Here is a 12,167-nt window from a genome sequence, read left to right on the forward strand (position 1 = left end):
AAATAGTCATCGTAAACCACTCCATTGCCTCTTTCTTGATATTATATGTAATGTCATGACATATAAACAGCAGTTAGCACTCAACATTATTATGGGCAAGGGGTAGGGGCTTTGCTCCCTCGTTGCAGGTGTTAACATTTCAGGTTTATGTCAGGTTTATGTGATCCTGTTACATTGCAAGATGATATCGTGACTGTATGGTTACTTTCACCCTTATAGCGCTTTACAAGTGAGGCATGTTTTTCTCTCAAAGCCACTGGAGACAAAGATTATCTTTTGGTTGTCACAATGGTGCACATTAATAGTAAGATATTCTATCAAACGACGGGTCAACCTCTGTGTAAAGGAAGAAAGCAAATCAAAACCAAACGTTCTCTGTTAATCTACTAGTCCCATAAAAATTGCAAGTGCCTGCTATTGGACCCATTAGTGGGAAATCATGCGAACCACTGTTCTTAGACTTACAAAACAAAGAAAAAAGTAAGGAAGTTAATATTTGACTGCAAAATGTATTCTGTGCAGTGTGGTAGGGACAGTGAAGTCATATTGCTCATTTGTGACACGGCGAATAATCTCCGTGCGGTCACCTTTCTTGATAGGCGTGTCTGTACTTCATTCATGTATTCTGTCTCTCGTGTTGTTCTCGTGTCGACAGTGTGTCATTTGTGTCTTAAAGAGACAGTGTAAATATATATACCAATTTTGATTCTCATTGCGTTGAGATGTAAGAGAATTCGAGGCTTTATTATCATCATGTACACTGTAATTGTAATTAGACAATGTGAATAAAATCCGTACGTTCAAATTCTGAAACGGTTCTCCACAATCAGGTTGCCTCATTTCTGACACGTTTTTATAAGTATGCATTCATATAGTTACATAACATCTTGAGAGAGAGAGAGAGAGAGAGAGAGAGAGAGAGGGAGAGGGGGATAGAGAGAGAGCAAAGAGATAAAAGAAGAGATACGATGTATTAGACAAAATCTTTCTTTTTAACAAAATGTTGATTGAACTAATACACTGTATTATATGATGATTGTAAGCTTTATTTTTGCAGTCTCTCGTTCCATCCGAATGACATTTATTGTAGGGTATGTAGGTCTATAGACTCCCACTCTAAGCTTTCGCAGAGGTAGTTCCGGAATTCCTTATTATTGTTGTACATGTATTTTCAAGGTTAAGTTGCTTCTGTGGTAACATGCGAGTACTGTGCAGAACGAAACAAAAAAAAAAATCAGAATGATACTATTCAAGACCAAACTGGCATAGTTTGACAGAGACCAAAGAAAAGAAAGAAAGAAAGAAAAAAACTCTTGGGATAGCAGCTGCTGTATGCAAGCAAAACATGTGACAGGAAGACATAACTAGTGTTTGCACGGTTTACATTATCACCATAATGCTTCAAGTAGGGTTTAGTAACGAATTATGCAGAAAGCAAAATATCAAGCATTGTCCACCATCAGAATGTCTAACGTGACGCCACAACCCCCGAAAAAAAACACACAAGTAGATAAAAGGACAGTTTATAAGAATATTTTTCAATTCTTTACGGAAGTTTGCTACCGTTGGTAAATTCATGGTCGAAAAGTTATTCGAGTTAATGCGTTTTGAACGATATTCATTCCCCCCCCCCCCCCCCCCTCAATATTAAAAGGAACACTTTTTCAACCCGTTGAGGACGTGCTGATCTTGCTACAACACGTATTTTGCTGGAAGACGTATTTCCCAATGACATATCTGCCGACGTATACTCGGGACTATGTCTTCAAGTTTCAACGGATAAACTGCTGTTTCACGAAAGTACTGGCGTTGCGAATGGACGCTGACCACGATCTGTTTCCATTTCTTTCTCTCCCTCTGTCCCTTTAGATGCAGGATTCGCCTTCATGCAATCCTGAGATAGGACAAATATTACCTACACACATCATTCTCTGAACCACGTGTATACATTGTTTCTATATTGAATCTTCTCCGAGTTGTTTTTGTTCTGTATAGTTGGAGATATTTAGGTCAGCACTCAACTAATTAGAAATCAATGAAATCAATTGAATTGAGAGCTTATATAACCCGTTAAAAACGAGCTGATGTTGCTATAATACATGTTTTCCATTAAGACCCCTGCACGAGTACCTGTACTAGAGACTATAGTCTTCAGTGGGTGAATGTGTGATCACCGCCCCCCCCCCCCCCCCCCCCCACACACACACACCACTAATCTTCGCGCCAAAAAACGAGTCATTCTGTTTCTGACAGCGAACGACTTCCGGAGATTGGACCGTTCTCAAATGTAGGTATATGAGTATAGATAAGACGTGTAACGATAAACATAGACAACTACAACAGAACGAGGGTTTGTGAGGGCTTCAATTCTACTTGATCTCTGACATCTGGAAAAGATTTCGAAATAAGGGGATTCCCTGGGTTACTGCTGTTTTGCACATTACGGGATTATCTCATACAAATGATGCACAGGACTGAGTGGATCTGTGAGAATTGGATGCGTGAGTTTAAACAGCGGGGTTTTAGACTGTTACCAAAGTTAAACGAGAGCATCCAGTTCACAGGCCTGTGCATCATTAAATTTTTGTTTTATAAATGGGTCCGTAAAATTCATGAAATTCAACCCTTTCCCCATCATACGTCTTTTAACTTTGGAAAAAGAAAAGTGCTTGAACTGGACGAAGATCTTATACTTGAAGGAATGTGTTCATGCGTTAATCACATAGACATACTTGGGTAAAACCTTTCAAACGTTTATATATAATGAAAGGTTTAAACTTTTGGACTATATCCGATATTCGTCTTAAAGTAGCAGGTATAGCAAGCGGCGTTATTGAAACAATAATGGAAGCACCTTCGTGTTTACTAAACATGAATGTGAATTATATGTTTGTGACAAGGTGCGGGCATGCAGCAGAATTTAATGCTTAAGACTTTAAGCTGGTTTTGATACGAATTCACAAAATATCGTACTAGAGACTTTTTCCATTATCAAAATGACACATTACAAGACTGTAGACGAGTCTTTAGTTCAACTTCCTGTCCAAATATTGCCTTTTGGCTGATCTTAAACAGCGCGAGAGAGGCATCACGTCAAAAAATCTCGTTAACCTGACCTATATATACCAATAACAAGTCATGTCCTTGTCATACAGGACTCCAAGATTCCTTAAGCACTATCAACTTGACATAAGCGATGACTTTTAAAAAGGAATATTAAACAATTTTGATTGGCGAAAACATGAGAAATATGAGTGATCTGAGTCTTTTCTTCACTTAGTTAAAAAAAAACTTTAAAAGAATACTAATTCCAAAAAATTACTAGATGGACACGACTATGGATGGTCTAGATGGACAGGGCGGTGAGTTGGCTCAGTCGGTAGTGCGTCTGCCTCACGATCCTATAAGGACCCGGGTTCGAAACCGAGTCTGGACTGAGCAATGTTGTGTGTAAACATACCGTCCCCTCTAGCAAGAGGCAAAACACTCTGTCCCTCGGATAGGACATAAAATGGAGGTCCCGTGTATGTGAGAGAGTCACAGCTCATGCACGTAAAAGATCCCGCTTCATTCATTCATCGCAAAGAGCAGGGTGTTTAAACCGGTGAAGTGGTCCCACCTCACATCCAACTGGACCCCATGGAAGACCAGCTTAGCATAGCTGAATATGGGCTATCCAGCCATCTTCTAGCTCAGATGGAAATGGACAAACAAACAAACAAACAAACAAACAAAGAAGCTCGGTAGTAATAAGACAATTTCTTTTCCTTTGTTGATAGCAGCAAACAGGTATAACTGTTATCTGTACAAAACTGTACGTCATCTTTGAGGTACCATATTTCATAACCACAGAAAATGCAAGTGGATCTAAACCGACCTTTGTGATACGCCGTCAGTTTGGAAATGAACCATAATATTCAACAGACCTACACTAAGCGAATGAAAGCGACAGAAAGAGAATGAGAGCGACATCCAGTGTATCCTGAATCCACGAAAGAGCAGCCTCATGACCCTTTCAAACCGTGCTAGAATGATTTATTATTTCAAAGGCAGATAAAACGGAAATCCAACAGTGATTATGGGACATGCAGTTTTTCCACCTCTATGAAGTGACAATTCATTCAAGTAAAGCACGGTCAACTCAAGACCGTGATTGGAGGGATACGTAGACTGCGTGATAATAATGTGCCTGGAGTGAAATTGAAGAAATTACTTCTGCAATGTTCTGCATTTAGTTAGTATCATGACTGCAGCTGTCTCAATGGTTTTCTGATAGCTAAAAATAGACAAAAATATTTGGCTACAGGACTGTAGTTCGTAAAATCTTTACGATTATGAATTCGTTGATCCAAGAAATTAACTATAAATACATTATGATTAACACAGAGACTTTTGAATCTCCCCAGCATTTCAAGATAAACCTGGTCAGCAGATGTGTAGTGAGTCAGCACTACTTGTACGAAAACAGATTGTTTAGATGTTCAACACAATAATACAGCTATACACCCATATTCACAACAGCAAGAACAACAGTCGGAGTTTCCGAATTGATAACTTTCAAGTTAATCGAACTTTCCAAATGCTATTTCAGGGAATGAAACTATAACTTGTTACCAACATCTTGCAGAAAACTCAATTCAGATTGCTTCAGTGGTCACGGAGAAAATGTGGATCTTTGTTATCAGCATATCAAGGGTCTGATTCTTCCAAGTTTAGCACTTGGACGCTCTTGGCATCCAAATGAATGAAAATGTTTTGCTCACAATTGACACAAGGCAACCAACAAATGAATCCAAATTCTGTGTACAACATGATATCAATATGTAAATATTTAACTACGTAAATATGTCAAAGTTATTGTTCACCATCGCCTTGATGAAAGAAAGAGAGAAAAAAATGAAAAGTAAAACAGAAAACAGAAAGCAAAAAAAGAAGGGAGTGGTAAATCCAATCTTCCATAAGTTAATATTCAATATCTTTCTTCAACCATTCATTTTCACACGTTACCAATGTTTGCAAATCTCAGAAATGTGCTTCCGTTTTTGTGTGTGATTATTTATTCACTGCGTCATTTGCAAATGAAAAGAAGCAAGCAATCACTCTTTCAAGCGATACTTTTGTGCGAGAACACAGTAAATAACTTCGTTTTTGCAATAAGGCTTAAACACAATGAACAACACGTTTCCTGTATATACGAAACGTGAGGACTTTTGACAAGCTTTAAAAACATCTCATTTTCTCTGTGACCACTGAAGCAAATCGTAATGGGGTTTGCCGGAAGATAATAATGAGCTGTAGTTAAATACCTTAAAATTGCCTTAAAATACCTTAAAACTTTATTGATTTACTATTTTTTAAGTTATAGTTGCAAAAATTCTGGTGTTTTTTTTTTGGAGGGGGGGGGGGCATACCGTATAATTATGTGAGTGTCAGACATATTCTATCTCACACACACACACGCACACACACACACACACACACATGTACACACAAATTATGTATTAATATACATCTTTCTTTCCTGAAATCATTTACCTATCCATTGAGTGTAGCAGTGACGACCAGTGTCTGTCATTCGCAACTTAAATTCGCGCCAGACTGCTGTAGAACCGGAAGTGAATGGTGTCACTCATTGACGCAGTTCCATTCAAAGTAGGCCTCTATAAATTATAACAATCGCCCGGTGAGTGTCACGGTCAACATATTATATCATATACAAGCACATTATCATAGAATAACAAATAGAAAGATTCCCCAATGGTCGTCATCGCGAGATTACTGTCTTCAGCGGTATAGACCAGCGGTTCTTAATCTTTTTTCAAAGACAGCCAACGGAAGGAATGTTGAAGCTATCGTACAAACGTTTGTAGCTCCATCATGGTCGACACGAAAAGAAGTGCATGAACAAAACATCCTGTTCTATTGTGTCGGTGAAATAATGCCCCTATTCCAACTCTTCGCACATCAATGAAAATACACAAATGAGTCTGTGCATGGAGTTCGATTTGTTTGATCCATTTCAACCAAGACGAATCATTCACGTGGAAACCAAAAAACACAAATCTTCTCCCTTCAGTTTTCTGTCTTCTTTTATATAACTCAAATAACACAAAGCAGAATTAGTTGTGACGCATTCATTCTTCGCCTAGTAATAACTGCCTGAAAAGAGCGACCGTGCTGTCTTCACAAACTAGCCACCAAACCATGATAAGGGTATCACTGCAATAAGTTGTATCGACGAAGTCATAATTATTCTTTGCACCATATCAAAGGTTTCAGCGTCGAGAACTTCCTTTCCTTTTGTGACATAAGGGGCGAACCGTGACGTTCGGATACGAAAAAAAAAACGTGATAATGCAATGACAATTATAGAATACCTCAGAGCTCACAATCGAAGCATGGAGGTGTTGTAGAAGAATTTGCAACTCTTTATAATCCAAAAAAGAAATACGTGTTTGGTCCAAAAGAATAACAAGCAGATGTCTAACGATCATGTATAGGTGCCTTTGAAGTAAGATTTGGTGACGAAGAAAAAAAAAATCTCATTTCATCAAACTGCAAACTGTATTTCAACGTAAAATTTAGCAAGACAAAAATTAGTTTAGAACAGATAGAAAAAAATCTTAATTATACTTTAATGTGTAGTTCTCTTTTTCTCGTAATGCGCAAATAGAAATTAAATGAACACTGAGTGGTCTCAAAAACTTATTTTCCATGATGCGCACATTATTTTGCGCCAGTGTGTCGATTTGCTCAATCAATTCGATTTTGATTTGCTTCTCCAATTCAAAGCAAATACATTCAGTGTTGCCAGCACATTAAAAGAGATAGCCAACAGGTTTTGGCAGAGGAGGTATCATCTGCAGTACTAAGTGCAGCTAATCCTAATAACTGGTGAGCTTTTTCAAAGCACCTGGGTACCACCACCTGTGGTTAATCCTGTTCGAAACTTCGCTGCGGTGCATGTCGTCCGTAACTTTAAAGGAGAACAAAATTAGTTTCTGCATCACCTCCCTGCATGGTTCCAGAAGAAAACTGAAAGGTAGACCAACGAGAGAGAAGTCTTTACGAGAGGACGTTTTAATCCCATGGCATTGTTGAAATAAGCTCTCTTCAAAATACGTAATAAATGCACAGAACGGAAAATATTATGCATGACTAGAAGGTTTATTCATATCCCTCCATGTGAAGACATCGGCAAGCAAACCGAAAATTTACAGCTGAAGACTTGAGGAGGGGCGGCGGGGGGGGGGGGGGGGGGGGTCATGTCATGTTTGCCGCCAGTGTTGAGGTTTCAAGGTGATGGGTCAACCACAGTTGGGTATCTGTGAACAGCTCGTGAACTTGAAGCACGCTTGTGTATGCCATCGCACGTGCGATCGGTTTAATATCGCGCCTACATTGCCTAAATACACTGACTCTGAAAAATCGACGTCACCCGAGACGCCGATCCATGCACAGCAGGACGAAAAATAACATGTCTCCCATGGGCTCACTTATCAATATTATGACGGTACTTTAGCAGGCAGTTTTATCATATATGTGGATTTACTGCTTTCTCTCTTCCTCATCTAGCGTCGCAGTGAATTAGTGACTGCAAGTTCCCCTTTATCCCCAACTCTCCCGCTTTCGATGGGAGATCTCCCGCCGAAAGCCCGCTTGAGATTTAATTTCTCCCGCCCTGGCTCTGTGTCTCCGATTTGAAATGATACTTAGTGTGTTACTAAGTGTGTTGAAAAATAAGCCTTAGATAGCACGAGAGAGCATCTAGAACCCTATCATTTCGCACTTCGCGCATATCAAGTTGGAGTCTCCCGTTCGCTAGGGGTTTCAGGCGGGAGAATCTCCAGATCAGAAGGTGCTTGGGGTTGGAGTCTCTGCATCCCTCTTCTTATAGATGGAAAATGAGATTAATGTGTATATTGCAGATAACTGGATCTAACTATTACATCTTTTTTTCTTGAATTCACTTTTCTTTTTCTTTTTGTCTTGTTAGGTCTGTATATTGGAAGACGAAATTAATATTCTTTGCAACAGACAAAATGAGAATATTATGCCTCACCACACCAAGGAAGGACTATATAGAGGCATCAATTTTCGAGAGAATAAATATCATCTTTTTCGCAAATTTCACAACTATTGTATACTACGTTTTCCAAAACTTTGCACAGTAAGTAATTTCGAGTGACAATATATTTCCTCCCTTAAAGTACTTCATATTGGATAAATGAAACAGATTAAACACGATCTTTCTGCCTCAAATCAGAATGAATAAGAATCCGTTGTTGTTGTTGTTGTTGCTGCTGCTGTGCTGTTGTTGTTGCTGTTGCTGTTGCTGTTGTTGTTGTTGCAGGTTGTTGTAGACATTCTCTTTATCTTTGTTTGGTTGACTTGGCTTTGCTCGGGTGCGTTTATTTCTTTGTTTGTTTTTCTTGTATCACCGTTGGACAGCGTGAATCGATGAATGAAACTGGAAACGTCAAACCAACAAGTTGACCAAGCAAGATGTCAGTGTTGGTATAATTGAATAAAAAGTTATACTATTGCGTAAGAAACACACACAAGAAAAACGTTTAAAGTAAAGATATATAGATGTATCATAACATACGTTGAATGTTTGGTACACTAAAAGAGGGAGCATTTTAGAGTAAAGTGTAGGTCTATATAGAATATGACTGGAATGTAGAGGACCATCTAAATAATAAAGTATATTTTGAATTTAGGAAGATAAATCAGCTGTATATTCCTTTATATCAAAGACTTGATATATGTTGCATTAAAAAGACCATTTGTATTTCTTAAAAAGTCAAAAGCTACTCTTTGCCCTCCTTCAAAATAAAATTGTGACTTAAAGAACCAAAAGCAATCACTTAGTGTCTTGTAAGGGATATTCCTCTGACACTGTAACATGATTGGTAACGAACAGTGTCATGTGGCCAAAGACTGCAATTTTAGCTCACAAAAGCAATGTTATGAATGGAGCTATACCCCGGAGTATCACACACCTCCTTGGTTCATGTTGATAACATTATCACGTGGGGGACCCGACTTCTGGTGCCCCTTCCGGGTTTCATCGGCTAACAAGCAAAACAAAAAATGATAAAGCAAAGCAACAACAACAACAACGACGACGACGACATCTACTTCTACTTTCTGATGCCACTTTCGGGTTTCTCCAGCTGACAAGCAAAAAAACAAAAACAAAAACAAAACAAACAAAAACAAAACAAACAAACAAACAAACAAATAAACAAACCAGCAAAAAAAAAAACACTTCTGAACACAAAGAAAGCCTATAGTTTTGGTTGAGACCTAATTTCAGGTTTCTAACTTTTTGGTGAGATAATTAGAAACCTCTTATGAAATATGAAAGAGCATGTAATTCCATGAGGAATTCAACATTTATTTGATGAAAATTGGTTTTGAAATGGCTGAGATATCCAAAACCCGATTTTCATTAAATAAACTTTGAATTCCTCTTAGAATGGTATGTCCTGTACTATGTCATAAGTGTTTTCTTGGTATCTCGCAAAAAGTTAAATACCCAATTCTCATCTTCACCAATACTGTACCATCTCTTTAACCGCATTTTCTTTTCTTTTCTTTACATTTCTGTTACCACTTCCATGACTAATTCCGGGGGGAAAAAAAGCACACAAACAAACAGACAAACAAAAGTGGGGGCCCCAAGTGGTATTTCTATAATTATGTATTATCCAAAAAGTGGGGGCCTAGCCCCCCCCCCCCCCCCCCAATTCCATCGGCCCTGATTTTTCACCTCAATGTTCTTCTCAAGAGGGGCCATCATCCTACAAAATTTGTCTTTCTAGTGGGTTCCTTCATTTTTCGCACTTTGCGTATCTTTTACTTCACTTTGATCACAGTTCAGTATACATGACAATGTATATCATTATAAGGTTCCGCAATATTGTACACTCATTTCACATTGTTTTGCTTACCTTAGTCGTTGTTATTTAAAAAAAAAGTTATTTGCATAGGTTTTGTAAAAAAAAAATGAAATACAAATTTGAATTGAATTTAAATGTTTAACAATGGTAAGACGAGTTCAATACAATTATTGCCCTGTACGATACGGAAAGGTGACGTGTCTATCACATCAGTGTCCTGCTGGCGAAGTTCAAACTGCTATTCAACCGATGAACTTGAAAGGAGACAGAAAGAGAGGGAGAGATAGAGAGAGAGAGAGAGAGAGAGAGAGAGAGAGAGAGAGAGAAAGAGAAAGATCGAAAGACAGACAGACAGAGTACAAAATTATACAACGCCACACACACCAAGCAACAAGGGGTTGTTTTCCGTAACAAAGGTGGGGCGTAGATTGAACAGTAGATATACAGTCGACAGTTCTAGGCTACATCTGTGCCCTTAAAAAAAAACAAGAGTGAAAAAAGGAAACTAACGACGTAAACTGGACAGTGCCTTGATCAAAGGCTTCAAATTAGGTCATAATTACCAACGATGAAAGCTGAAAAAGAAATGCAATGTTGACACAGCGCAGGGAGTGGGGTGGGGGCTTTTAATCATTCTTCGACCTGTCGACGCCGGAAGGTGACGTCACACATGAGTGGTCTAGCCTCACGCATGCATGCAAAGAATAGAATGCACCGCGACAGCTTTTTGATACACGATCTACGTTAGACGACTCCGCAAGATAACTGCAAGCTCGCCCGTCCGTGACGTGAAACCGTTTGCCGTTTCCACGGTCACTCAAAATTACTACACACATTACGGATCCAGAGCGACCAGAACACCAACCACGCCACCGGTAGGTTTGAGTTGACTCAAAGGTTAGTGCAGTCAAAAATTCCAGACAAACATTTGGCGATGGCTGGTATATATGACTATGAGGTAATTTCCTGGTTCGACGCCATACCCATTGCTGCTATAAGTTTGTCTGGAATTTCGAATAGGCAGGAAAGAATACCCACACACATTCATTCATTCATTCATTCATTCATTCATTCATTCATTCATTCATTCATTCATTCATTCATTCATTCATTCATTCATTCATTTTTTCCATTTCATACAGAAACATATAAATATTTTACACCAATTGAATACATAAATGTCATCATTGTATATAATAAAGGATAAGTTTACAAAATATTGTAAGAAGACGGAAATGGTGGAAATGGGGAGGTTTATATGACTAAACCCTTTAGCCCGAATTAAAAATGGTAGATTAAATCTAATTCAAGGATTTTATTTCAACTATACATCTACATTGTGTGAATTCGGGTCATTTGATTTACTATTACAGTCTGGTCCAGTCAGTACTAACTGTCTAACTGTCTAAAGCCCACTTTGGCTAATTGCCCTTTCAAAGTCAATTGCCATTTCGTTTAAATACCGCTTGGTTCGACTAGAAAGCAATTTACCAGTATTCTAATTCTAATTTTTAGAATATTCTAATACCCGAAAAGCTTTTCTCGCTTTGTCTAAACAGGCTCCAAAGTAGATTTAAATCTGAGTGAGTGTGCTTCAATCGTATTTTTCACATATACGGTGGAGATACCTGCAGATTTTAAGTAACGGCGAGAGTCTTAAAAATAGATCTAACTTTTAATTTTGGTGATAGGGTACTCAGTAACTGATCGATATATTAAACCTGGCAACACTGCAGCAATACCTGGTTGTGAATGGCTGCCTACAAAGAAGTGAACATTAAACAAAGTGTGCATTATTGTGTATAAAGATTAAGTAGCCATTAATTCGACCAGCTGGTCAGTAGGCCTGTGCAACAGTGCAACAAGTACAGTGCAACTGATTTTTACTGGAAATCTGCCGAATTGGCGATATTGTTGGTGCTAAATTCCCTATGTGGATTTTAGCCGAAGTGGATGTAGCCCAATGTGCATTACTACTATGTGTTTTACGAAATGGTAACAAGACAAAATTGATATTATTCGACGAATGAATCTGCAAGGATGATTCTGATGATTCTGCAAGAATCTTCAGTCTATTGAAGAAGGCAGACTTAATCAGAAGAAGAAGAAGAAGAATGAGATTTAGACAATTGAAATACTAAACAGGGCCTATACGTTGAACAAACAGGTGATTGGACGACCTGGTATAGGTAGAATAGCCTAACTGATTTAGACAATATATATACGTCATTATACATTGTATCGATAACTTGAACATGT

The sequence above is a fragment of the Diadema antillarum genome, unplaced genomic scaffold, assembly GCF_040938485.1.
Source record: "Diadema antillarum isolate AM-2024a unplaced genomic scaffold, OU_Dant_1.0 seq00000442_RagTag, whole genome shotgun sequence".
NCBI classification, from domain to species: Eukaryota; Metazoa; Echinodermata; class Echinoidea; order Diadematoida; family Diadematidae; genus Diadema; species Diadema antillarum.